The 25,191-nt window shown below is 36.4% G+C and overlaps 1 long non-coding RNA gene across 1 annotated transcript in view; it reads left to right on the top strand.

Annotated features, from left to right (window-relative positions):
• The window catches only part of LOC127491324 (uncharacterized), a 100,899-nt gene extending 77,473 nt beyond the window's left edge, over nucleotides 1–23,426 (top strand). Inside the window, exon 3 of the long non-coding RNA XR_007919960.2 lies at nucleotides 17,622–23,426. This is a non-coding gene — a long non-coding RNA (uncharacterized lncRNA). The remainder of the gene's footprint in view (nucleotides 1–17,621) is intronic.
• The last annotated feature ends 1,765 nt before the right edge of the window (nucleotides 23,427–25,191 follow it).

The following is a 25,191-nucleotide window of genomic DNA, read 5'->3' as shown; positions in this document are numbered from 1 at the left end:
TCTGGAGATTCCTCAGAAACCTGAATATAACCCTACCATACAACCCAGCCATCCCACTCCTTGGAATTGACCCAAAGGAAATGAAATTGGCAAACAAAAAAGCAGTCTTCACCTTAATGTTTATTGCAGCTCAATTCACAAGAGCTAAGACCTGGAACCAACCCAAATGCCCATCAAGGGTAGACTGGATAAAGAAATTATGGGACATGTACTCTATAGAATACTATACAGCAGTCAAAAACAATGAAATCCGGTCATTTGCAACAAAATGGAGGAATCTGGAACACATCATGCTGAGTGAAATAAGCCCGTCCCAAAGGGACAAATATCATATGTTCTCCCTGATTGGTGACAACTAACCAAGTACCAAAAAGGAGACCTGTTAAAGTGAAATGGACACTATGAGAAACAGTGACTTGATCAGCCCTTGCCCTTACTGTTGATGTACAACTTACTACTTTATCCCTTTTAGTATTTTTTTTGTTCTAGTTAATACTATTGGTTGAACTCTGTAGTTAACACACAGTTATTCTTAGGTGTTTAAATTTAACTGAAAAGTGATCCCTGTTTAAGAGTTTGAATAAGGGAGGAAGGAGATGTACAATTTGGGATATGCTCAATTGGACTTGCCCCAAATGATGGAGTTAGAAATGTGCCAGGGGATTCCAATACAATCCCATCCCAATGACATCTCAATCTTTCCCTAACCCGTGTACACTAACCCTTGATCTCATTATTTTATCCATAGTTTTGTATTTCTATAATGTCTTATGGTACATACTGCGTATATTATATAGTTTTTCTGATCATCTCTTTTCACTTAGCGATATGCATTTAACTTTCCTCCAGTCTTTTCATGGCTTGATAACTCATTTCTTTTTCACAGTGAATAATATTCCATTCTCTATATTCTCATTTAGCCATAGTTTTCAACTTATTTGGGTAAATGCCAAGGAGTAAAATTGCTGGATTTTATGGCGAAAGAATGGTTAGTAAAATTAAGTAAAAAAATTTTTACCAGTTAATCTAGAATTTGCAATATATATTTATAATTAGAATTACCTGTATATGTTTTTATTTTAATTTTATTTATTTATTTTTCCTGTATGTATTTTTATACAATTTCATGTTTACTTTAAGGACCTTACAATGGTATATTCCCAATTTCTCCTTCCCATCTTTTGTTGTACTGTTGTGCTACACTTCACATTCACAATACTATAGACATATAAGTCATTGATACTGTTTTTGTTTTTGACAATTTTCTTCTAGAATAATTAAAATAGAAAGAATGAATTTTAATTTAATTGAATTCGTTTCCTTTCTTTGTGCTTCTTTTTGTTTTTCATTTCTTTGTATTATTATCTTTCTGTCTTATATAATTTCATCTGCGTTTAAAATTTTGGGGAGAAGATTAGCTGGCAATGAATTCCTACTGTTTTTGCAAGTGTTTATATTTCACCCTCATTTTCAAAAGTCATTTTTGCTGGGGCTTATATTTTGTTTTGACAGTTCCATCTCTAATTATATTAAAGATGCCAGTCCATTCTCTTCTAATTACATAATTTTTGAAGAGAAATCTATTGTTTTTCTTATCTTTTTTCCCCTTGGAATGTAATGTTTCTTTTTTCTCTGCATCTAAGGTTTTTATCTTTGTTTTGCTTTTGGCAATTTAAATAAAATTTGCCTGTACGTGTCTTTTTATCTTCTTCCTTAAATTTCTTGTATCTGTGGTTTGACATTTGTAATTATATTTGAAAAGTTCTTGGTCATATTTTTTTTCAAATATTTCTGCTGTCCTTTAGGGTATCTTCTCCTATTGGATTTGACCTAGTCTAGGCCTGGCTATTGTGGCCACTGGGGAATGAAGCAGTGAATGGAAAATTTCTTTCTGTTTCTCTTTTCCAACTCTTTCTCTCTGCCTTATAATAAATAAAATATTTAAAATATTACTATAATTAAGCATAATATTAATGAAAAGGGAGCCTAGGACAGTAAAAAGAGGAAAAAAAAGATTTAACTTTAAAAAGAAAATAACAATGATGCTTTTGTAACAGAACAAATATGAGTCATTCTTAGCTAAGAACTTCTGGATATTGGATAGTTAGAGAAAGGACTGGCCTAAGAACCAGGGAATTGGAGTTTCCTTCTCTGTGTTGGTTTAAACAAGGTAGTGAGTATTTCTAGAACTCTCTTTTCACAAATAACAAATGAGAGATTGAGTGGGTTGGATTAAAATATCCATAACATTCTTTTCAAACTAATGATTGCTGGAGTATGGATCGTGTCTCCTGATATCTAATATCTTTCCCAAGTACACATGGATATCCATAACAAGTGTCATCTACAGTTCATTTTATAGCTCCAGATGCTGTGTGAGAAGCCTGACTCTTGCCATGTTGGCATTACCTATTTCATGGCTCCATGGAAATACAGTAGGTATTTTCAGTTTTTAGACCTATGCCAGTATTGTTGGTTGAGGCAGGTGGGCTCCTCATGAAGACAGTCACTTTCATTGGACAAAGCTGAAAGCTAGATTCCTGACAATTGTACAGAGCTACTTTACAGTGGTACTGAAAGTTCAATGGAATTATTTCCTGCACAACACCTTTAAGGTAAAAGAACTATTGATTTGCACATGCTCACTGACATAATTGTTTCTTTTTTTCTTTTTTTTAACTTTCATTTAAAAAATATAAATTTCAAAAGTACAGCTTTTGGATTACAGTGGCTTTTCCCCCCATAACCTCCCTCCCACTCACAACCATCCCATCTCCCGCTCCCTCTCCCATCCCATTCACATCAAGATCCATTTTCAATTGTCTTTATATACAGATCAATTTAGAATATACTAAGTAAAGATTTCAGCAGTTTGCACCCACACAGAAACACAAAGTGAACAATACTGTTTGAGTACTAGTTATAGCATTAATTCACATTGTACAACACATAAAGGACAGAGACCTTACATGGGGAGTAAGTGCACAGTGACTCCTGTTGTTGATTTAACAATTGACACTCTTGTTTATGGCATCAGTAATCACCTGAGGCTCTTGTTTCTATACGTTCAAGTCAAATTTATGGAATTTTACAAAGAAACCTTATTGAAGCACTTTCCAAAGGAAAAATTTAAGTCTCTTTCCATGACCTGAAACAAAATAAAATGATTTTGGCCACAGAAACAAACACTGGGCTGTATTATCTACAAACCTTAGTTAGGATATTAGATGGCTGCAAAAAATAAGTAGGAGCAAACTGTCTAATGAGTGTTCTCTGCAGAAAGAGTCGTCATTCCGAAGAGGGAGAAAAGGAACCAGCATTTCTGAAGATACTCACAATAGAGTCATGAGCACCTGGGAGGGCAGCAAATTGTAGTGTCTTGAAAGGTAGTGCCTCAAGTGTCAAAGCTTTTGCCTAATATATGTAGTCATGGGCTGCCTCGAAAGACAAGCTGCAGAAAGGCAGTGTTCTAGCAAGACCTGTGAAAGATAACGTTTCTTGTCTCTTTTTGGTATGGGGCTGCAGAAATATCAGGCTTAAGAAGCTTTGGGAAATGCCACAAGGCTCAGTGTGAAGAAGTAATGACCAATCTGCTGTGAATCTAGGACGGAGGCTCTGATTCCTGGGCATTGATATTTCCATGAGAGTTGTATTTCATTTTTGAAGGAAAACTTGGGTCATTGTGTACAGATCACCTAGGAAAAAAATATATTTTAATAAATCTTAAAAGTCTGGATTTCACCTGAACTCTTAGCGTTTGTCAATATCAAATTTGTTTCACCACCCTGCTATCTAAATGATATTTTGAAATAAACCCATTTCATACCACTACACAATTATCTACTTACCATTAATTTTTTTTATTTATTTATTTAAGGGAGAGAGTTCTCTGGTCTTCTGGTTCACTCCCCCAATTGCCTGCAACAAGTAGGGTTGGGCCAGAGCTGAAGCAGGGAACCAGGAATGCAATTTGGGTCCTCCTGGTGGGCGGCAGGAAACCAGTTACTTTTAGCCATCATTGCTTCCTCCCAGAGTCTGTATTGGCAGGAAGCTGAAGTTGGGAGCCAGAGCAGGGAATGCAACTCAGGTACTCTGATGTGGGACAGAGGTGTCTGAACAGCTACACTAAACACCTGTTCCTCTAATTTCCTTTTATATTCTTCCATAGACTTAAATGAAGAAAGTCTTATAAAACATCCACTTGACACAGCTTTCAATTATTTTGTTGTTGCTGTATTAATTTGTGAATTCCTTAATCACCTTGGTAATTTAAAGATTTCTACACATATTCACAAAGAAAAAGAATCAGATTTAGAAAATAAGGGGGAGCAATTGATTGAGTACCTTGTTGTCTTCAAATCCATCAAGAGAGCAGATAGTGCCAGGGTCTCCTTGTTTATTTTAAGATGAGAGGGAGACTGCTATTTTAATTGTTCAGGACACTTCCCTCAACAGTGGTGACATTCAGTGGTTAAGGGTAACCTAAGGTTTTGAGACAACCATAGTGGTGTGTCAGAAATATTTTATTACCAAGAATGCCAACTAAACAGAGCCTTACAGCAGTACCTTCAGACATATAATCTGCCTTCATTCATGTGAAGACCTGTGGTCCTTCCTTTACTTTCTGCTCACTGTCAGTTTTGTTCAGATAATTCTTACTTTGTCTCATCACCCTCAATGATCTTATTTTCTAATTTTTATTTCTATGGGAACTAAGTTCCCTTGTGGATGTTTGTTATCTCCTGACTGCATATGCTCAATTGGCCAATCAAGATATTTTTTGGTGATCCAGTCGCCTATATTAACCTTGCCTATCAATTTCTTTCTCTAAATGAATTATTCTATTGATCTGATTAGTTAGTGTACAAAAAACTTCACAAGAGATGCTTATTAAAAATTATAAATTTTAAGACCTTTCTTAGGGAGACTGTAATTATTAGATATTATGAGCACCCAAAATCTGTACTCTTAACAAATACACAAGAAAGTCTGATGCAAGTAGACCAGAAGTCCAGTATTAGACTGAAAAGCACTGATTTTTATGTTTAAATTAATTTAGAAAACATATTTTGCCTTTGTGGGCTTGTATGTTTGTTTGCCCCAAATAAATAAGATCATCAAAAAAATGTTGGAATATAAAAGCTTAAAGTACAAAATGCTGACTGCACCCCTTGTGTCCAGAACTCTAATAACAATGCCTTCTCTTCCAAACCTGTATTACCTCAGGCTGCCTTTTGACCATATTCCATTGCTGAGAAAAGTTAGCTAAATTTTCAGTTCTTCCTTTTTTGTTGTTTTTGAGGATCTATGTATTTTATTTTTATTTATTTATGTATTTATTACAGACAGATAGAGAGACAGGGAAAGAGAGATCTTCCATCTGCTGCTTTACTCCCCAGATGTGGAGTGGGTGGGGTCAGGCCTAAGCCAGGAGCTTCATCTGGTCTATCCCACATGGGTGGCAGGGGCCCAAACACTTGGACCATCTTCCACTGCTTTTGCCATACCATTATCAGGGAGCTGGATCAGAAGTGGAGTGGCTATAACATGAACCTGCACCCATACGGGATGCTGGCATTCCAGATGGTGGCTTTACCCACTACTTTCTCCTCTGTAAAATTGTACTTTGGGATCTGATTACCAAAGCACTGCTCCTAAGATTTAGATACTATTCAGTGTTTGTAAATAATAAGGAAAAAATAGACTGTATTTTTAAAAGCTGCCCTCCTTCCCCTCACAAAATGTTACCCTTCTAAAAGTCTCCCAAAGGGTGAAAGTGCTAATCCAAGGCTATACAACAGCAGAGCAGTGTCACATTTCCAGATTGCTATGTGACCTCAACATAGTGGATAAACATAGTGAAGGAAAATAGATAATTAACCAGGAAATAATCTAGTGGGCAGAATTCTAAGTTAGTGATCAAATCTTGGCTTTATCACTGACATCATGATTAATCTCTTGAAAATAATTTCACTGCTCTGTTTTCCTTTCTAGTTCACACAACCTTTGGGTCGAGATATGGCTCTGTAGGAATTTCATATCTAATATAAAGACATTTTATAGTAGTAAACTTAGTCATGATTAGTTTAACAAAATTAATTACTTGCCAATCTTGAAACTATTATGTTTCTGTCTCAAAATGCATTTAAACCCATGTTTAAACAAACGCTTATTTGAAAGACAGCATAGCATAAAGTCAAAAATGTTGAAACTCTATTTCTCTGAAGTCCAAGAATCAATTTTATTATAATGACAATGTCAATAAACTCCTGATAAAAGGTGTTGGACTCAGCATTAATGACTCAATGTAATGAAATATTATGTAGTAAAATATTAGTCGTGTGCTCATATGAACCAAATGTCACTTTTGGGAAACAGTATTTTAGACCTGATTATGGAAGCAAAAGCAAAAACTGTGCTGTTAGAAACTGGGGAGTGAGCTGCCACTGCGGCATAGTGGGTAAAGCCACCACCTGCAGTGCTGGCATCCCATATGGGCAGCTGTTTGAGTCTTGGCTGCTCCACTTCCAATGCAGCTCCCTGCTAATGTGTCTGGGAAAGTAGTGGAAGATGACCCAAGTCTTTGGACCCCTGCACCCACATGGGAAACCACAATGAAGCTCCTGCCTCCTGCTTTGGTCTGGCCTAGCCCCGGCCATCGTGGCCTTTTGGGGTGTGAACCAATAGATGGAAGACCTCTCTTTCTACCTCTGCCTCTCCCCTCTATAACTCTGCCTTTCAAATAAATAAATTAATCTTTCAAATAAGAAAACTTTAGTGAAACAAGTAAAATTGAGTAAATGAGTATACATTAAGGAAATTAAGGTAAACTAGGGAGGCTATTAGGATGTTTGTATATAACAGAACTGGTTATCTTCTGTTTACTGTGTGTCACTTCATTTCATCTCCCATGACACTTATTTCAAGGATAAGGGCACACCTTGGAGTGGGCAGTCTATAAGTCTTTATAAGGCATTGATTACCACATCGGAGAGTGAACCAAAAATTTGCTTGAGTAACAGAATATAATACACAAAGGGAAAATCATTAGATTGACTTCAAGAACTTTCATCAAATGAATGAATTGAAATTCTGAAAATTCTAAATTTTGAATTTGAGACTAAAACTTCTAAAATTCCGATGAACCAAAATGTTGTACAAGAGATCCATTTTCTCAAATCTTTACTATGAATTGGCTATTTTTCTATGATCTTGTTGTTTGATAATTTGGCAGGTACAAGATTTTAGTGTGAAAATAATTTTTCCTCAAAAATTGTTATTATATGGTATATTGTTTTAAATGAGAAATCTGAAGCCAATCTGATTATGCCACTAGTAGGTTGTGTTTTTCTCTCTGAAACCTCTAAGATTTTTCTTGTATTCTCAATATGCGGAAATTTCATGGTGATGTGCTTAAATGAATATTTTTTGTTGTACTGGGTACAGTTGTTCTCTTGCATTCTGAGGAGTTGAGTCCCTAAATTCTGCAAAATCATCTTAAATGGGTTCTTAATCTATGTTCTCATTTTCTACCTATCTGTACTCTGGTTCTGTGACTCTTTCCTTTTAAATTTAAGACTCTTGAACTAGAAACTCTAATTTCATTGGATTTTTTCAAATATTTTCACCTACATTTTGAGTAATATGTTTTACTCTACTATTCTCTCCCATGATTGTTTTGTTTTCAGACTATAAATCATGTTTTATTCATGTAATTTTTGAAATATTTCTAAGGATATTTATTCAGTCTTTAAGAAAACATATATAAACTACCTTTAAGTTTCCTTTGTTGTCTGTTTCTGGTCCATCTCTTTCTATTTTTTTCTATGTACACTTTCCATAATGTCTAATTCTCCTTGATTATTAAATCATGTTTAAAAGTGAAGCATTCTGGGTGGATGATATTTCTGATGTGTTGTTGGATTTGATTGGCTAGAATTTTGTTGAGGATTTTTGCATCTATGTTTATCATAGAAATTGGTTTATCATTCTCTTTCTCTGTTGCAGCTTTTTCCGGTTTAGGAAGTACGGTGATGCTTGCTTCATAGAAGGAATTTGGGAGGATTCCCTCACTTTCAATTGTTTTGAATATATTGAGAGAAATTAGAGTTAGTTCTTATTTATGTCTGGTAGAATTCAGCAGCGAAGCCATCCAATCATGGAATTTTCTTTGTGGGAGCACTTTTATTACTGTTTCAATTCCTATTTTCATAATGAGTCTGTTTAGGTTTTCTATGTCTTCATGGCTCAATTTATATAGGTTATATGTGTCCAGGAATCTGTCCATTTCTTCTAGTTTTCCCAGTGTGTTGGCATACAGCTTTTTGTAGTAATTTCTGATGATTCTTTTTATTTCTGTGGTGTCTGTTGTTACATTTCCTTTGTATACAGGGATGGTTCAACATTAGCATATCAATCAATGTGATACATCACATTAACAAACTGAATAGCAAAAAGCATATGATTATCTCAGTAGTTATACAGAAAGCATTTGATAAAATACAACACCCTTTCATGGTGAAAACTCCAAGAAAATTTGGGATGTAAGGAACATTCCTCAACACAGTCAAGGCAATCTATGACAAACCCATGGCCAGCGTCATACTGAATGGGGAAAAGTAGAAAGCATTGCCAGTGAGGTCCAGTACGAGACAAGGATGCCAACTCTCACCACTGCTATTCAATATAGTCCTGGAAGTTTTAGCCAGAGCCATTAGGCAAGAAAAAGAAATCAAAGGGATACAAATTGTGAAGGAGGAAGTCAAACTATCCCTGTTTGCGGATGACATGATTCTATATATAATGGATCCAAAAGACTCTACCAGGAGACTATTGGAACTCATGGAAGGGTTTGGTAAAGTACAAGATATAAAATCAATACACAAAAATCAACAGCCTTTGTATACACAGATAATGCCAAGGCTGAGATTGAGCTTCTAAGATCAATCCCATTCATAATAGCTACAAAAAATCAAATACATTGGAATAAATGTAACCAAGGATGTCAAAGATCTCTATGATGAGAATTACACAACATTAAAGAAAGAAATAGAAGATAAAACAAAATGGAAACACTTCCATGTTCATGGATTGGAAGAATCAATATCATCAAAATGCCCATTCTTCTAAAATCAATTTAAGGATTCAATGTAATACCAATCAAAATACCAAAGACATTCTTCTCAGATCTAGAAAAAATGATGCTGAAATTCATATGGAGGCATAGGAGACCTCGAGTAGCTAAAGCAATCTTACACAACAAAAACAAAGTTGGAGGCATCACCATACCAGATTTCAAGACATACTTCAAGGCAGTTATAATCAAAACAGCCTGGTACTGGTACAGAAACAGATGGATAGACCAATGGAACAGAATAGAAACACCAGAAATCAATCCAAACATCTACAGCCAACTTTTATTTTACCAAGGAGCTAAAACCAATACCTAGAGCAAGGAGAGTTTCTTCAACAAATGGTGCTGGAAAAAATGGATTTCCCAATACAGAAGTATGAAGAAAGACCCCTACCTTACATCTTAAACAAAAATCCACTCAACATGGATTAGAGATCTAAATCTACACCATCAAATTACTAGAGAACATTGGGGGAACCCTGCAAGACTTGGCATAGGCGTTCTTGGGAAAGACACCAGAGACTTAGGCAGTCAAAGCCAAAATTAACAAATGGGATTGCATCAGACTGAAACATTTCTGTATGGCAAAAGAAATACTCAAGAAGATGAAGAGGCAAGCAACAGCATGGGAGAAATTATTTGCAAACTATGCAACTGATAAAGGATTAATAACCAGAATACAAAAAGAAATTAAAAAAAAAAAAAACTCCACAGCAGCAAAATAAACAACTCAGCTAGGAGATGGGCTAAGGACTTAAACAGACATTTCTAAAAAGAGGAAATCAAAGTGGCCAACAGACACACAAAAATGTAGAGGATCACTAGCTGTCAGGGAAATGTAAATCAAAACCACAATGATGTTTCATCTAACACCAGTTAGAATGGCTTTTATATAGAAATCAACAAACAAAAAATGCTGGTGAGGATATGGGGAAAAAGGTACCCTAATCCACTGTTTTTGGGAATGTAAACTGGTAATGCCACTATGAAAGAAAGTAGGGAGACACCTCAAAAATCTGAATAGAGACCTACCATATGACCCAGCCATCCCACTCCTGGGAATTTATCCAAGGGAAATGAAATCAGTAAACAAAAAATGTTATCTGCACCTCCAAGTTTATTGCAGCTGGATTCACAATAGCTAAGACATGGAATCAACCTAAACACCCATCAACTAAAGACTGGGTAAAGGAATTATGGGATATGTACATTATGGAATACCACACAGCAGTAAAAAAATGAAATCCAGTCATTTGCAATAAAATGGATGAATTTGGAAAACATTATAGTTAGTGAAGTAAGTCAGTCCCAAATGGACAAATACATGTTCTCTCTGATCTGTGAGAACTTCTAGAGCACCTAAAATGGAAACTGTATTATTGAAATTGATGTTTCTATAAGGGATGGCTTGAGTTGCCCTTGTCTTTACTATCAAGGAACAGTTTCAGTTTATTGTTTCTTTATTTTTTTTTCTCTTCATACTGTTTGTTTAACTCTTTACTTAACATAGAATTAATCATATGTGTATAAAGTCAACTGAAAATAGATCTCAGTAAAAAATAAGAGTGGGAATGAGAGAGAGAAGATGTAACTGTAAAACTTTATAGTTCTGCACACATTCCTACGGACTTACTTCTAAGGGTAAAGTTTGAAAACCTGTCATGGGACTACAAATCCCATTAAGCTTGGTGGTAAAAATGTCAACTTAGTTGTTAAAATGATCATATTAAGTGTTAAAGTGAGCATATAGATAGTGACCATATAAATAGGATCAAGTGCCTGGTAATAATAGATAGAATTAAAAAGGAGAGAATGTTCCAACATGGGAAGCACTCCACACAGCAGACTCATAGAATGATAATTGCTTTAAGTAACGCTCTGACCTCAGAATCAGCCCTTGAGGCTTCCTGGTCTGGCTGAAAAAAAGCCCATGGGACCATTTCAGACATGGAAAGCCAAGACACTTTGCAAAAAATGTTCTATATGAAGTATCTCTGTAGTGAGACCCCAGCAGAAAGATGTGGCCATCAAAGAAGGATGTACTTTTCTCTAAAGGGAGGATAAAACATCCACTTTAATTATGGCCTTGTCTAAATATTGACGGAGTTCGTGGATTCAAAAGCCTTCCATAGGGTAGTCATCTCATGTCAAGAGCCTTGGATGATCACTTATGTCATACATAAGAGTGTTAATTGTTAAATTAACAAGAGGAGTCACTGTGTACTAATTCCCGATGCAGGACCTCTGTCCTCAATGAGTTGTATTATGAGAATTAACCTTAAAACTAGTTCTCAAGCAGTTTGTTTGTGTGTGTGTGTGTGTGCAAATTGTTGAAAGCTTACTTACTTTACAGAAGAGTTGGTCTTCTGTGTACAAAATAAACTGAAAATGAATCTTAATGGAGAATGGGACTGGCAAAGGGAGAGGGAGGTAAGGGGTAGCAGCATGCATGGGAGGGCAGGTATGCTGGGAAGAATAACTATATTCCTAAAGTTGTATTTATGGAATTTGTATTCCTTAAAAATAAACTTAAAGAAAAGTGAAGCAGTAAATGATTTGTGGATTTGAATAAACTGTGAGAATACCTAACTAGAGCGCTTTTCTTTACAGTGAATGGTGTGTCAGAAAACTGTTACACTGGGAATCTTCCTCATGAGTGAATGTGGAAGAATCTTTTTGTTTCTTGGGCATCTTTAAAGAATGCATCCAACTTTTTGTTGTTGAATCTCAATTGACTATGTTGTGGGAATGGGAGGGATGGGGCTGTTGACTATCTCTTGTACAGACTTTCAGTTAATCCTGTTTTCAGCTCTATATTTCAACTCTATGCTGATTTATTTTCCCCTTCAATGTGCCTGGTATGTATATTCATGAGTCCTGAGTCCCTTTGTGGTTTCTTTGATTGGTTGATATAGTTCTACACTGGATCCTTCTTGAGACATTGTCAAGTTTGTGGCTTCTCCTGTTATCGTACCTGTTCCTGAATCTTCTTTGATTGTGTTCCAACAATTTGTTGAAAACTCTTGTTAGTTCTTGGCTTTTCTATTATTTTCATCATATAGGATATACCTTAATTTTATTTTCTTTTCTTTCTTTTTTTTTTTGACAGGCAGAGTGGACAGTGAGAGAGAGAGACAAAGAGAAAGGTCTTCCTTTTGCCGTTGGTTCGCCCTCCAATGGCCGCCACTGCCGGCGCGCTGCAGCTGGTGCACCACGCTGATCCGATGGCAGGAGCCAGGTACTTCTCCTGGTCTCCCATGGGGTGCAGGGCCCAAGCACTTGGGCCATCCTCCACTGCACTCCCTGGCCACAGCAGAGAGCTGGGCTGGCAGAGGGGCAACCGGGACAGAATCCAGCACCCTGACTGGGACTAGAACCCGGTGTGCCGGCGCCACAAGGTGGAGGATTAGTCTAGTGAGCTGCGGTGCCGGCTAATTTTCTTCTTTTATAATAATTTAAATAATCTCTTATATGTCTATCATTTTAAATCAATATGATATCACTTTTAGATAAACTGCTTAATGATAATATAAAATTTGGAAGTAGTACATGCCTGTGGATTGTTTACATTTTGGAGATTTTTAAAGTACACTAGCACATTAGTAGAGAAGAAAAGCCCTGCCAGAGATGAAGATGTTTAACCATGATTATTCCCATGTTTCCCAAACTTTTTTTACCATGGAATGCTTTTTATTAAGAAAAACTATTAAAATCTGCTATATATACACAGCCAGTATTCTTTTTTTATCTTTTTCTTTTTTTAACTTTTATTTAGAAAATATAAATTTCCAAAGTACAGTTTATGGATTACAATGGCTTTTCCCCCCCATAACTTCCCTCCCACCTGCAGCCATCCCATCTCCCGCTCCCTCTCCCATTCCGTTCACATCGATTCATTTTCAATTATCTTTATTTACAGAAGATCAATTTAGTATATATTAAGTAAAGATTTCATCAGTTTGCACCCACACAGAACATAAAGTGTAAAATACTGTTTGAGTACTAGTTATAGCATTAATTCACATTGGACAACACATTAAGGACAGAGATCCCACATGAGGAGTAAGTACACAGTGACTCCTGTTGTTGACTTAACAAATCGACACTCTTGCTTATGGCGTCAGTAATCTCCCTAGGCTCTAGTCATGAGTTGCTAAGGCTATGGAAGCCTTTTGAGTTCACCGACTTTGATCTTATTTAGACAAGGTCATAGTCAAAGTGGAAGTTCTCTCCTCCCTTCAGAGAAAGGTACCTCCTTCTTTGATGGCCCGTTCTTTCCACTGGGATCTCACTCACAGCAATCTTTCATTTAGGTATTTTTTTTTTCCAGAGTGTCTTGGCTTTCCATGCCTAAAATACTCTCATGGGCTCTTCAGCCAGATCCGAATGACTTAAGGGCTGATTCTGAGGCCAGAGTGCTGTTTAGGACATCTGTCATTCTATGAGTCTGACACAGCCAGTATCCTAAAAATTACTGTTTAGGAACAGATACTCTATGTTACCAATTAAATAGATATGCAATAAGAGAAAGATATTTTATATCATTATAAAATATAATTTGTAATTAGAAGGGATAATAGAGTATGTACCTCTGATCCTCCTGCTTTGTAACAGATGGGAAAAGTAAGTTTTATAAAGTAACTTTCTTTATTTTTTCAAATTTTGGTCTCTCTTTTTTCTCTCAACAAGAACATGCTTTGTTTATTTGATGGTCATAATATATATATATATATATATATATATATATATGCATCAGTTGCACAGTTGAGTGTAATTTTTCCTGCCATCTACCTGAAGGTGGGATTCTTCAAGTAAACAAATAATCTCAGAACCCCAGAGCTAGTGTGGAGTGTAGTCACTTGGTGATGGGGCAGCTAGTAAGAGATTCTGCCCATGGCTTTCTTGCAAATCCTTTCAGGGACATCATAATGGTGTCATAAAGGAATATTTCCACCTATCATCATCAGTCGTTGTCATCACCTTCCTTTTTCTCTTGTTCCTCTCTACCCCCACACATATCTCCTGTTTTTCTCTTTCTCTTATTCTTCCTCATCCTTCTCTTTCCTTACTCCTTCTTTCCATTACTTCACTTGGAAAATTGATAGAAATTTTCTTCATAATGTTTTATAGAATCTGGTAAAGTAAGCAAGTAAGATTTGTAAGGAACTGAGGTATCATTTGATGGTGGGATTTGTAACCATTACATGTGGTATTTCTCTTGAAAGAGACATATAGATCTTGGCATCTTTTGCTTAAAAACAATAGCTATTATCTATTAATTTCATGTGACTTCTTTAAAAATGAAAGTCATTTTGTGGAATATTGAGGTCTCAGGTTTTATATAAAAGGAGATTTTCCTGAGGATCTCCTTATTATTTGAAGATAATAAAACATGTCCCCAGTCAGGATGTTCATCCAAGATTCCTAAATCTCAGTCCATTTTTCTTTCTATATCTTACATTTCTTTTGGTATTTCTTAAATTCTTAGTAAATTAAAAAACACTGGGGCCTGCACTTTGGTGTAGCAGGTTAAGGTGCATCTGCAGTGCTGGCGTCCCATATGGGTACCAGTTTGAGTCCCAGTTGCTCTGCTTCCAATCCAGGTCTCTGCTAATGAACCTGGAAAAACAGCAGAAGATGGCCCTAGTTTTTGGACTCCTGCACCCATGTGAGAGACCCAGATGAAGCTCCTGTCTCTTGGCTCCTGACTTCACCCTGGCCCAGTCCTGGCAGTTGTTGGACAGTATTTCTGTCTCTATCTCTTCCTCTCTAATTCTTAATTTCAAATCAATAAATAAATCTTTGAAAAAAAAAACACATTTTTGCTCAAATAATCTAAGCATTCTAACTCCTGCCGTAAGCTCTTGAGGGTCTATATTTTCCAATGGCCTGAAGATAACTATCTTTTTTTTAAGATTTATTTATTTATTTGAAAGTCAGAGTTACACAGAGAGAGGAGAGGCAGAGAGAGAGAGAGAGATCTTCCATCCGATGGTTCACTCCCCAGTTGCCCACAATGGCTGGAGCTGTGCTGATCTGAAGGCAGGAGCCAGGAGCTTCTTCCAGGTCTCCCATGTGGGTGCAGGGGCCCAAGGACTTGGGCCATCTTCTACTGTTTTCCTAGGCCATAGCAGAGAACTGGATCGGAAGAGGAGCAGCCGGGACTAGAACTGGCACCCATATGGGATGTAGGCTCTTCAGGACAGGGTGTTAAACTGCTGCACCACAGTGCCGGCCCCTGAAGATAATTATCTTTATTGGACTTTACTGTAATTCCATTATTAAAAAAGCATTTATCAAGAAGACACTCTTCCAAGTGTTATTATAGCAACAAAAAAGGAAATAGTGATCTACCATCTTCAATGAGTTCACATTCTGGAGTTTTTGCATAGCAATGGCATAATCATGTTTAATTTTTAGGGTATCCCTCAAGCTCCCATGAGAAGATTTGTGTGGAGGGGAATAGTATGATAACAATGGACTAGTGAGGAAGGCATTACAATAATGTAGCAGATAGATAATAGGGATTTGGCCAAGTCATAAAGGAAGAGTTCTACATTTGTGACACATTTCAACAAGGGAAATCAATGGCATTTTAAATATTTTGAATGTGGATTGAATTTGAGATGATTATTTCAACCTCAAATAGAGGGACAAATGCCTCCACATGGGAGACCTAGATTGAGTTCCCAGCTCCTATGTTAGACCTGCCCTGGATGTTGTAGACATTTAGAAATTAAAACAGCAGATGAGATCTCTCTTTTCTTGTGTCTTTTTCCATCTCTCTGCTTTTGAAATAGATTCATTAAAACGTAAAAATTGTTTAAAAACTATGCAGTTGGATACAGTAGTTTGAAGTTAAATAGTTGAGTAGGAGGTAGCAAAGGGACCAAAGTATGATCACTGAGGAGAGGGGAAATCAGGAGAGGCTTGGCATCACCCAAAAGTCAAGTGAATCTGTAAATTTGTATATTATTTTTGAGTAAACTTTGGCACAATTGCTCTATTCCTTTCTTTGCTAAAAATACCATCTTGTTTGCCAGCCCTCAAGGAATCATGTCTCTTAGTCAAAATCTTGCTAATTCTCTTTCACATAGACCTTCAGCTTGACTAATCTGTCATTACAAGAATCATGCCAGCAGAGGCTTGATAAACAATTTTATATTGTAATTTTTCCTTTTGGAGCATCTGCTCTGGGGACCCAACTTCCATGTAAATCTGTTCAGCCAAGGCACTATACATGTTATTGAAACCACTTTGTATGTTTAAAATGTAGCTGCCATCTGACTGGCACTGTAGGAAGGACCTCAAGCAAAATTCAAGTGGATCTCCCAGTGGAGTCCCACCCATCCCACAGAATTGTCAATAATTACAGGGTTGTACTAGTAAGCCACCAACTTTAGAATTTTTGATATGCAGCTATAGGTAAGGGAAACAGCAGGTGCATTTATATTTGTTTAGCAACATGGGTATAATTGAACATGATTATATATGTTCCTGTACTTATATTTCCCAAATCATATCTGGAAGGAGTGGGCCTCATTTGTTTAACTGCCTTAATTAATCTATATAAATGTTCATTATGACTTACACTGTAGTGGAATTGGCTCTGGAAAGATGCATGTTCTCTGCTAAATTGATAAGATTGCTTCTTTCTCTGTCCCTTTACTGATTTATTTCTCCTAATTTCTCTGCCACAAGAGTGCACCTTTTAATCCAGGCTCTCCCACCAAAGAGTACTGTCATTATACAGGTCACTTGATTTTGTTTTAGTCTTGGTTTCTTTGTAAAAATAGTAAGAACTTTAAAAAAAAAGCCTATTTTGCTTAACTGGCATAGATTTTTGTGTGTTAAGATGAACCACAAGCAGCTTGCGAACAACTTTTAAAAAGTGCACGTGTAAATCAGCATTTGAAAACTTACAGAAACAAAGCTGTAACTTGGGTAGGTTTAATTGTTATAGGTCAAGCATTATCTTGACTGTTTATTCATTTACTCCTTTAACACATTTTGAGACTTCCTCCCTTGGTGCTGTGCTCAGCACTGGTAAGGCAGAGGTCAGTAAGGGCAAGATGGTTCCTGCCTTTGTGAAATCATACAGCAGTCAGACAGTAACCAGCTGGCTATTCACTGGATTAATTATTTGATGACAGTGGTGGGAGGCACCATAAAGAGGAGTTCACTGTGCCTTGAGGTTGTATAGTGGTACACATGACCTGTTCTAGAGGTCACAGAGATCTGCTGAGTGTGTTGTATACAGTTTTGGAGAGTAAGTGAGGCAAGAGAACTCAGAGTAAGAGTCTCAAGTGGCAGATCTCTGGACACCAGTGGAGATTAAGACAATGGCAGCAGAAAAGCAGGGAGATTTAAAATAATGTTGCATGGTTGTTTACAAATCATTAGTCTCCCATATTTGTCTAGAGATGCAAATGAGATTAAAATTGTTTCTTAATTGTTTTTCTTAAATATGAACCCCTTATTTTCCTAGGTCACTTGAGTCTCCAACCAACATTAACTTGCTTGGATCCACACTGATGTTTTCTGGAAAGATTGGTAAGAAATGGTAAACAATTACTTCTGGTATGTATGATTTGAGGTTGGAGGAATGGGGAAGAGCACTTTCATGTTTGACCTTGTGGTTTTACCTATACTTCTGGAATTTCAAAGTTCTTATCTTGGTCATGTATTATTTTTGTAATTGTTGTTAAAGGCAGTTTTCCTGCATTGATGGAAAAGTGAGTTGATAGAGTTCTGTTATGAAACTCTAATTCCAAGGTCAATAGCTTAGACTGAAAGTTGGAGAAAGAGAACATTGAATAATGTTTTTGAGCAGAAATTAGGAGGAAAAACCCTCATAGGATTTGTGGGTTGAGATAGAAGGAGGAAGACATTCTGGAAGACCAGTGTGGTCTGGTATGTGTAGTTGGATGAATGGTAGAGTTGGTCACACAAACTGGGAAGGGTGGAGGAGGTCAATCTCTTGCTGGTTTTCCTGCCGTTGCCTAACAGTAGGATAGGGCTGTTCACAATCTGCTGTCCCTTGTCTTATGCAGGACTTTCATTCTATGAAGGAACCTGCTAGATAAATGAATTAAATCCAAGAATAAATGAAGGGGTAATGTAGAATATGAAAACACTTGCTTGAATTTTCCAAATAGGAATGTTTTATCATGGTGCAGGCATTTTCTTCAAAGTATCTTCAAAATTTTACTTCTGATGTATAGAACCAAAAGTATATTGGGAAGCCTATACAGTATTTATAACAAATTTAACTAGATTTTAAAATTCTTATAGGCAAAAACCTCATTTTAAACAGACAGATATAATGGCATCTGGTCCTAAAATGGTTACCTTGGAAGAATTTACTGAATAATTAGACAAATGGATAGTTCTACAAAGTATCATATCATCTGGGAAAGTATACAAAAAGGTATACAACTCTTTTTGGAAACTTTTTTTGCAAGAATACATATTGGTTGCAATATGCTTGGTATACACTTCTGTGAATAATATAGCCACAAGGCCACTCTGGTGTAGAATAGTAGCCCATATTTTGCCAGTCAGGTTGACATAAATCTGTGTAAGATAGGCTCTTCGTCTATCTTTTTGGAACTGAGGCTGGAAGGGGAGCTCTTGTCATATACTTGTATATACTTCTATGTCACATGCTTCATGTAACTAATTCTCAGCCACAGTTGCATGCTGGAGTGCTGAAGAGAGTATGATATGGGAAGTTAAGATAGCTATAGTCTGTAACTTGTTAAATTTTGTGGCTCTGAGAATGTGTAATGACTTTGGCTTGGCCAACAATGATAGAAGGCTCTGATTGTATCTGTGCATTTGTTTACTCCATGCTGATGTTGGTTATATTGAAAAAATATTGTGTTGGCAGGAAACTGGAGTCAGGAATCAGAACTGGGTATTGAACCCAAGTAATCTGATATGGGATGCAGGGATCTTAGCTACTAGGCTGATGTCTTCCCTGAGATGAAGAATTTGATCAGATATTGGCAAGATTGCTGATAAAACTGAGTGATGTTGAAAGAATCAAAGAAGTCCAAAGATCAAGGTTTTGTTGAGAGGAGGGTTCAGAGGAGCCTTACTAAAGTTTTTTCAAGGAGAGTCTTTGTCAACATATAACATATATTTTGTGACATCCACAGGAGGATTGGCAATATTACAAAACCAAATAAATTTAGCATTTCTGGATGTAGGAATAGTCAGATTTTGCTACCAAATAATTATGAAAATACTTTCAGTTTTCACAGTTCTTTGGATTTTAAAATTGTGCACTTGTGAGATATCCTGTTCTTTACTCCTGATAACAAAAAGATAAAATCAAGAGAATACATCCAAAAGATGTTGGCAGTAGACTGAATCTTCTTCTTCATCTTTGTCTTTGTCTTTGTCTCCATCTTCATCTTCTTTTGTCAAATAAGGTTCTCTTTTGGAGTTGAGAAATGTAGACTTCAGAAATATTATTGACCACAGATCATAAATTAATCATTGAACAAACTTATGAATATACAAAATAGAAGATAATTATAAAGGAAGGCATTAAGAAGCCTGAGACTAACTCTTAACAGAAGCCGTTGGGTGATACAGAGGAGGGGATTTTTGAACAACAGGACCTAGGATGGAGTAGCTTGAAGTATTAGTATTATTTGGAAATAAAATAAGTTCCTTATGTGAAGATTTTGCACTTAGAGTACTGGAGTCCTAAATGGAGAATTTTTTATGCACATTTACATTTTTATTCATAACAAATGGTGAGCACGCACTTATATCCCATTGTAATTGACTTCATGAACCTTCTATGTCTTTTCACAAAGATGCTCACTCTTCCTTGCGTGGGAGTGGGGAACAATGCCCAGAGGAGACAGCATCTGCTCAGGATCTATGCCTTTAATAAGCAGAAGGAATATTGCTGGGGCATGGATGGCCGAAGCGATGGAATTGGGAACATATTTTATTTGGGGACAGAGACAGGTATTCTCTGAATGGCAGATCTTTTCAAATGAACACAACTTGGGTCATGAATGTGGCTTACCAATTGAAGGCATCTTCTTTTTTTTATTTTTTATTTAATGAATGCATTTTTACAAAGATACAACTTTAGGAATACAGTGGTTCTTTCCTCCATACCTCCCACCCCCATTCCCATCCCACTTCCCATTCCCTCTCCCATCTCCTTCTTCAATATGGATCATTTTTAGTATGATTTTATATACAGAGGACCAACTCTATACTAATCATAGACTTCAACAATTTGTTCCCACACCCACACACAACATATAGAGTACATTTTGGGGAGAGAATTTGCAGTTGATTCTCATATTACAATTCAATAGGGACAGAGGTCCTACCTGGGAAGCAAGTGCACAGTGACTACTGTTGTTCCTTTAACAATTAACACTCTTATTTATGACATCAGTGATCATCTGAGGCTCTTGTCATGGGCTGCCAAGGCTATGGAAGCCTTTTGTGACCACAGACTCTGTTGGTATTTGGACATGGACGTCAACAAAGTGGATGTTCTCGTCTCCCTTCAGAGAAGAGTGTCTCCTTCTTTGATGACCCTTACTTTTCCCTGAGGTCTCATAGAGATCCTCCGTGTAGTATCTAAATGGAGAATTTTTGTAACTCATGCTTTTGTGGCTTAGACTGAGTATGGCATGTGCCTAAATGGAATGTCTCATAAATTGAAGTTTGCTTTTACATTTCAAGTAGCTATTTAGATACCTGGCCTCTATTGTATGATCCTCTGATTTGAACATGGTTTTTCTTTCATTTCTATCCAGTTTCCATGACTCAAAACCTTGTTAGGCCTGAATGTGGTAATAGAGGCAATTATGCCATTGAGTATGCGGCCCAGCTCTCAGAGTAAGGTTTCACACCTGGGTATCATTATTCTTCCCCATATCAATTTATTATTTAAGGACTTATTATCTGAAAGCCCTTATAGTGCATAAGCAATTAGAGTAGCTGAAAATCTGTCTGTATTAAATGTATTTATTTTGCTTTCCTAGCTTTTTGTGCCAGAATAATTAAACCCCCTTCTAAATTGTCAGTTGAAGAGAGTTTTGAGATTGACAGTGCTCTTTGCTCTCCTCTTCAGTAACAAAAAACCACAGAGGCCAACAGATTAATAATAAACAGCTACCAAAAAAAAAAATGATGAGAGAAAACAGAACACATACTAGTTGAGAGGCTATTTCCATTCCTGAAATAAGTACTGACGCATTGAATATATCTTATTTTTAACAAAAACAGTTTTTAAAACAGCTTTTACAATACTTCTATTTTGTGGACTCTAAGAAAAAAACCCACTCCTAGGAAATAAATATTCAATGTAGCACATTTATTCAATATAATGTATGAGAAGGTATTATATTGAGCATTTAAAATAAAGTGACCTATTCCATAGGACATTTTTTGGAGAAGGAAATGGATTGGCTGACCTCAAAGAAATACTCATTTGCATATACTTTGGCTGCGAAGAACACTGCAAATTTTGAATTTTACCATGTGGCTGTTATAGCAGAATAGTTGGTCTCTTTTATAAAGAGTATATTTGCATATGATAGTTTAACAGCTTTTCTCTTTTGTTCCTGGAAGATTAAGTCTGAGTCCAAAGAGAAAATAAATTAAAGGTGGATCCTTATGATTTGGAAAAGTATAATTTGTAGATAACAGGAAACACTGAAAAGCAGCTTTTACTTGTGAAAACTTACATTAAGAAATAAGATTTTTCTCTGTATGTGCCAGAGTTGTCCCTGATTCTTGATAGTGAATATGTCACCAGAAGCCCCGTGAAGTCTAAGTAACTCCTAAAAATCTCTCCCTTATTGTTCGTCTACCAGGTAAAATTCAGTCTCCAGCATTTCACTCCTTTGGTTCAGGGCTTTTATCCTTTCCTTAAAATTCAGATTTCCCTGGTGAGTGGATAGAGAGCATAGAGAGAAGCACATGAGTACTTTCTGAACAACAGTGGTGACCTCAAGATTCTCTGTGGAAAAAGGACTCTGGGCTTGAAGGAAAATTAGGAAAATGCACAGCACATACACTTTTGGTGGTTCACAGTTACACATTAGCATGTGAAAAGACTGTTATTCAATGTGGGGAAGTCTTTCTATTTCTTCTTTTGAGTCTCTTAAACATCTGACCTTGGGATTTTTTTTTTTTTTTCACATAATGCCTATTAGAGTCCTTGGAACCTTCCTCTGGAATATACTTTAGGATATTGTAGAATTTATTGTATAGCACCATAGAATTGTTTATTGATTCATTTTTGTTCAAGGATGTTCATCTTCATAAGAAGAGAAGTGCTTTGGGGTTTTTCATAGTGCTGGCTTCCATTAGAATATGGCAGTGTTGACAGATTATTCATGACACTTGTTATAGAATGGTAAAGCATTATCATAGGTATAGGAATCACTGCAATGAAGTTTTGCAGTGGGAAAGAGAGATTGGGCTCAGCTCTGAATAAACAAGGAAAAGTAGGAATTCAAAACCAAAGAAAAAGCGGGTGTGTAGAAAATTTCTAAGAGGTGGAATTCTGGCTAAAGCGACCTGATAGGCAATTGATCAGACATCCCGTGAACATAGTGGAGGATGAGAAACCTGAGAGGATGAGGAACATAATTACCTATTAAAGGTGATCAGATATTGAGCATGGAGAATTCTGGTTAAATAAACGTAGCAGGATTCTTGGTGAAATCAGACAATTTAGGGAGGGACATGGAAACCCTGTCAGGGCCTAGTTGACAAGAGAGAGCAGAGTGTCTTGATTGGTGTTTGGTCAAAGAAATCTCGTAGGGACCTCAGAATTCTCTGCCTTACTGCTGAGGAGAAAATAGATATGTGCAGAAGGTACTGACTGGTTTCTCAAAAGGAGTTAGGTCAGCAATCAGGAAACTGGCTGACTGACATTTTTAGTTTTGCTTATACTTTGATAGATGTTATATAAAAAAACCTTTGCTATGCTTTTGTCAGGATCTATATTCCACTGGAGTACTGCCAATTCTTTGGGGTGGCATTTGGTTCTTTCCAAACTTTGTCTCCTTAAGTATTCTGAGGAGTAAAATGAGATTTAGAAATATCATACAGATAGTAGAGAACTAAACTTTTAAAAAGTCTCCATTTGGGTCTTCTTTTGTAGATATTTGTGATTACCCTTCTGTTAAAATTGATTTATTTATTCCTCTGAATTTTTTTTTATTTGTGAAAAGAAGCTAAGCCATATAAAGAAGCAATTTTCAAATAGTACTCAAACAATATTTTACACTTTATGTTCTGTGTGGGTGCAAACTGTTGAAATCTTTACTTAATATATACTAAATTGATCTTTTTATAAAGATAATTGAAAATGAATCTTGATGTGAATGGAATGGGAGAGGGAGCGGGAGTTGGGAGGGTTTCGAGTGGGAGGGAAGTTATGGGGGGGAAAAAGCCATTGTAATCCATAAGCTGTATTTTAGAAATTTATATTTACTAAATAAAAATTGAAAAAAAAGAAGTAATTTTCAGATTAAAGAAAATAGAGAACACAGTAAGGTCCAAAGATACTTAGAAATAATAATGTCAGTACTGGCATTGTGGTGCAGCAAAGTTCATATTCTGGCTGCTCTACTTCCAGTACTGCCCAGGACTAATGTTTCTGGGAAGACAGCAGAAGACGGACCAAGTGCATGTGCCTCTGCCACCCATATAGGAGACCTAGATGGGGGTCTATCACTTTCCCTTTCAAAACATTTTTTAAATCTTTTTTAAAAAATGATAATGTCTTTACTCGGTTGCTGCTAAGTAAGCCTATAGCACATGTGGAGTCCTTCTAAAATAGAAATTTAAACAATATTGAATTTCTGAATGAAATCAGGGAATTGAGAAGTTGAATTTGAAACATAGCAAAAGTTTGTTATCTATGAGAAAATATGGGCTATTGATTCTAGCTGAAAATAAAAATAGTACTCTTGGGGCCACTAGAACAGCTTAAAAAAAGCCATTGGGATGTTGGTGGTATAGACCTATTCATGATGTAAAATAATAGAGTAATATTTTGTAAACAACCCTTGCTCTCTGATCATTATTTATTGTATTGTGAAAATATAATACATTTTGTGGCTTGCTATTGAGACATCTATTTCAAAAAACAAACAAGTTACACCTAGAGAATTTGAGCTACCACACATCTGGAAATTAACTTCTTTTATTTCTTTAACTGGTAAAATTAAGTCATACAGATCAAATGACATAGAATGAAATGGGTTGAATGTGTAAACAGTGATATTCTCCTCTACCCACCATTTCCAAATGAATGCCAATAAACCTTTCAAGAGAAATAATGTTGGTCACATAAGCAGTGTTTCTTTTAAATCCTAGCATATGTTTACAGGGTGCCAGACATCTATGGATGTTTAAATATATATGGATGTGGAAACTAAGCTTCATTAAGGTAGACATGAAGTCTGGCTTTTCTCACTCTTTTATTCTCAGCACATAGTCCTGGGTCTGGTAGTTATCACTCACTAAATATTTATGGGATTAATAGGTGAATGAATACATGGCTGGAATATTTGAATGTCTCTTTGGTTTTAATCCTGATATTTGGCACTGTATAAAGTTAACAAGACCATGCTTCCAAATTGATCAGTTGTTAGTATGGGAGACTTGGCCAGTGAGGGGAGGTACCTCTACAGATACAGGATTCATGGGACATATTTAAACTGAAAAATGTAGTCATAGTTATCCTGAATTCAGATTTGACTAAGTTTCCTGTGTTTTTATTTGCTAGCTCTGGTAATCCTTTATAGAAAGAGTGATGCTGCTGGTATTGAAGTTGATTTCTATAGACATCTCTGTTGGGGCCCCTTCCAAACCTTTCCTTTTAGATTAGAAACTCTCATTCAAGATTAGATTGCTGTTGGTCTCTGATGTCTTTTTGCTCACGAGGACAATTCTTCACCCAGGATCAGGTTGAGTGTAGGGACTTGATCTGAAACCCTACCCTACTTGATTTCTTCTTCTTTAGCCTGCTTCTCCCTTACTGGCTTTTCCTA

The sequence above is a fragment of the Oryctolagus cuniculus genome, chromosome 1 (genome assembly GCF_964237555.1).
Source record: "Oryctolagus cuniculus chromosome 1, mOryCun1.1, whole genome shotgun sequence".
Lineage (NCBI taxonomy): Eukaryota > Metazoa > Chordata > Mammalia > Lagomorpha > Leporidae > Oryctolagus > Oryctolagus cuniculus.
This window is presented reverse-complemented; position numbering and strand designations above follow the sequence as displayed.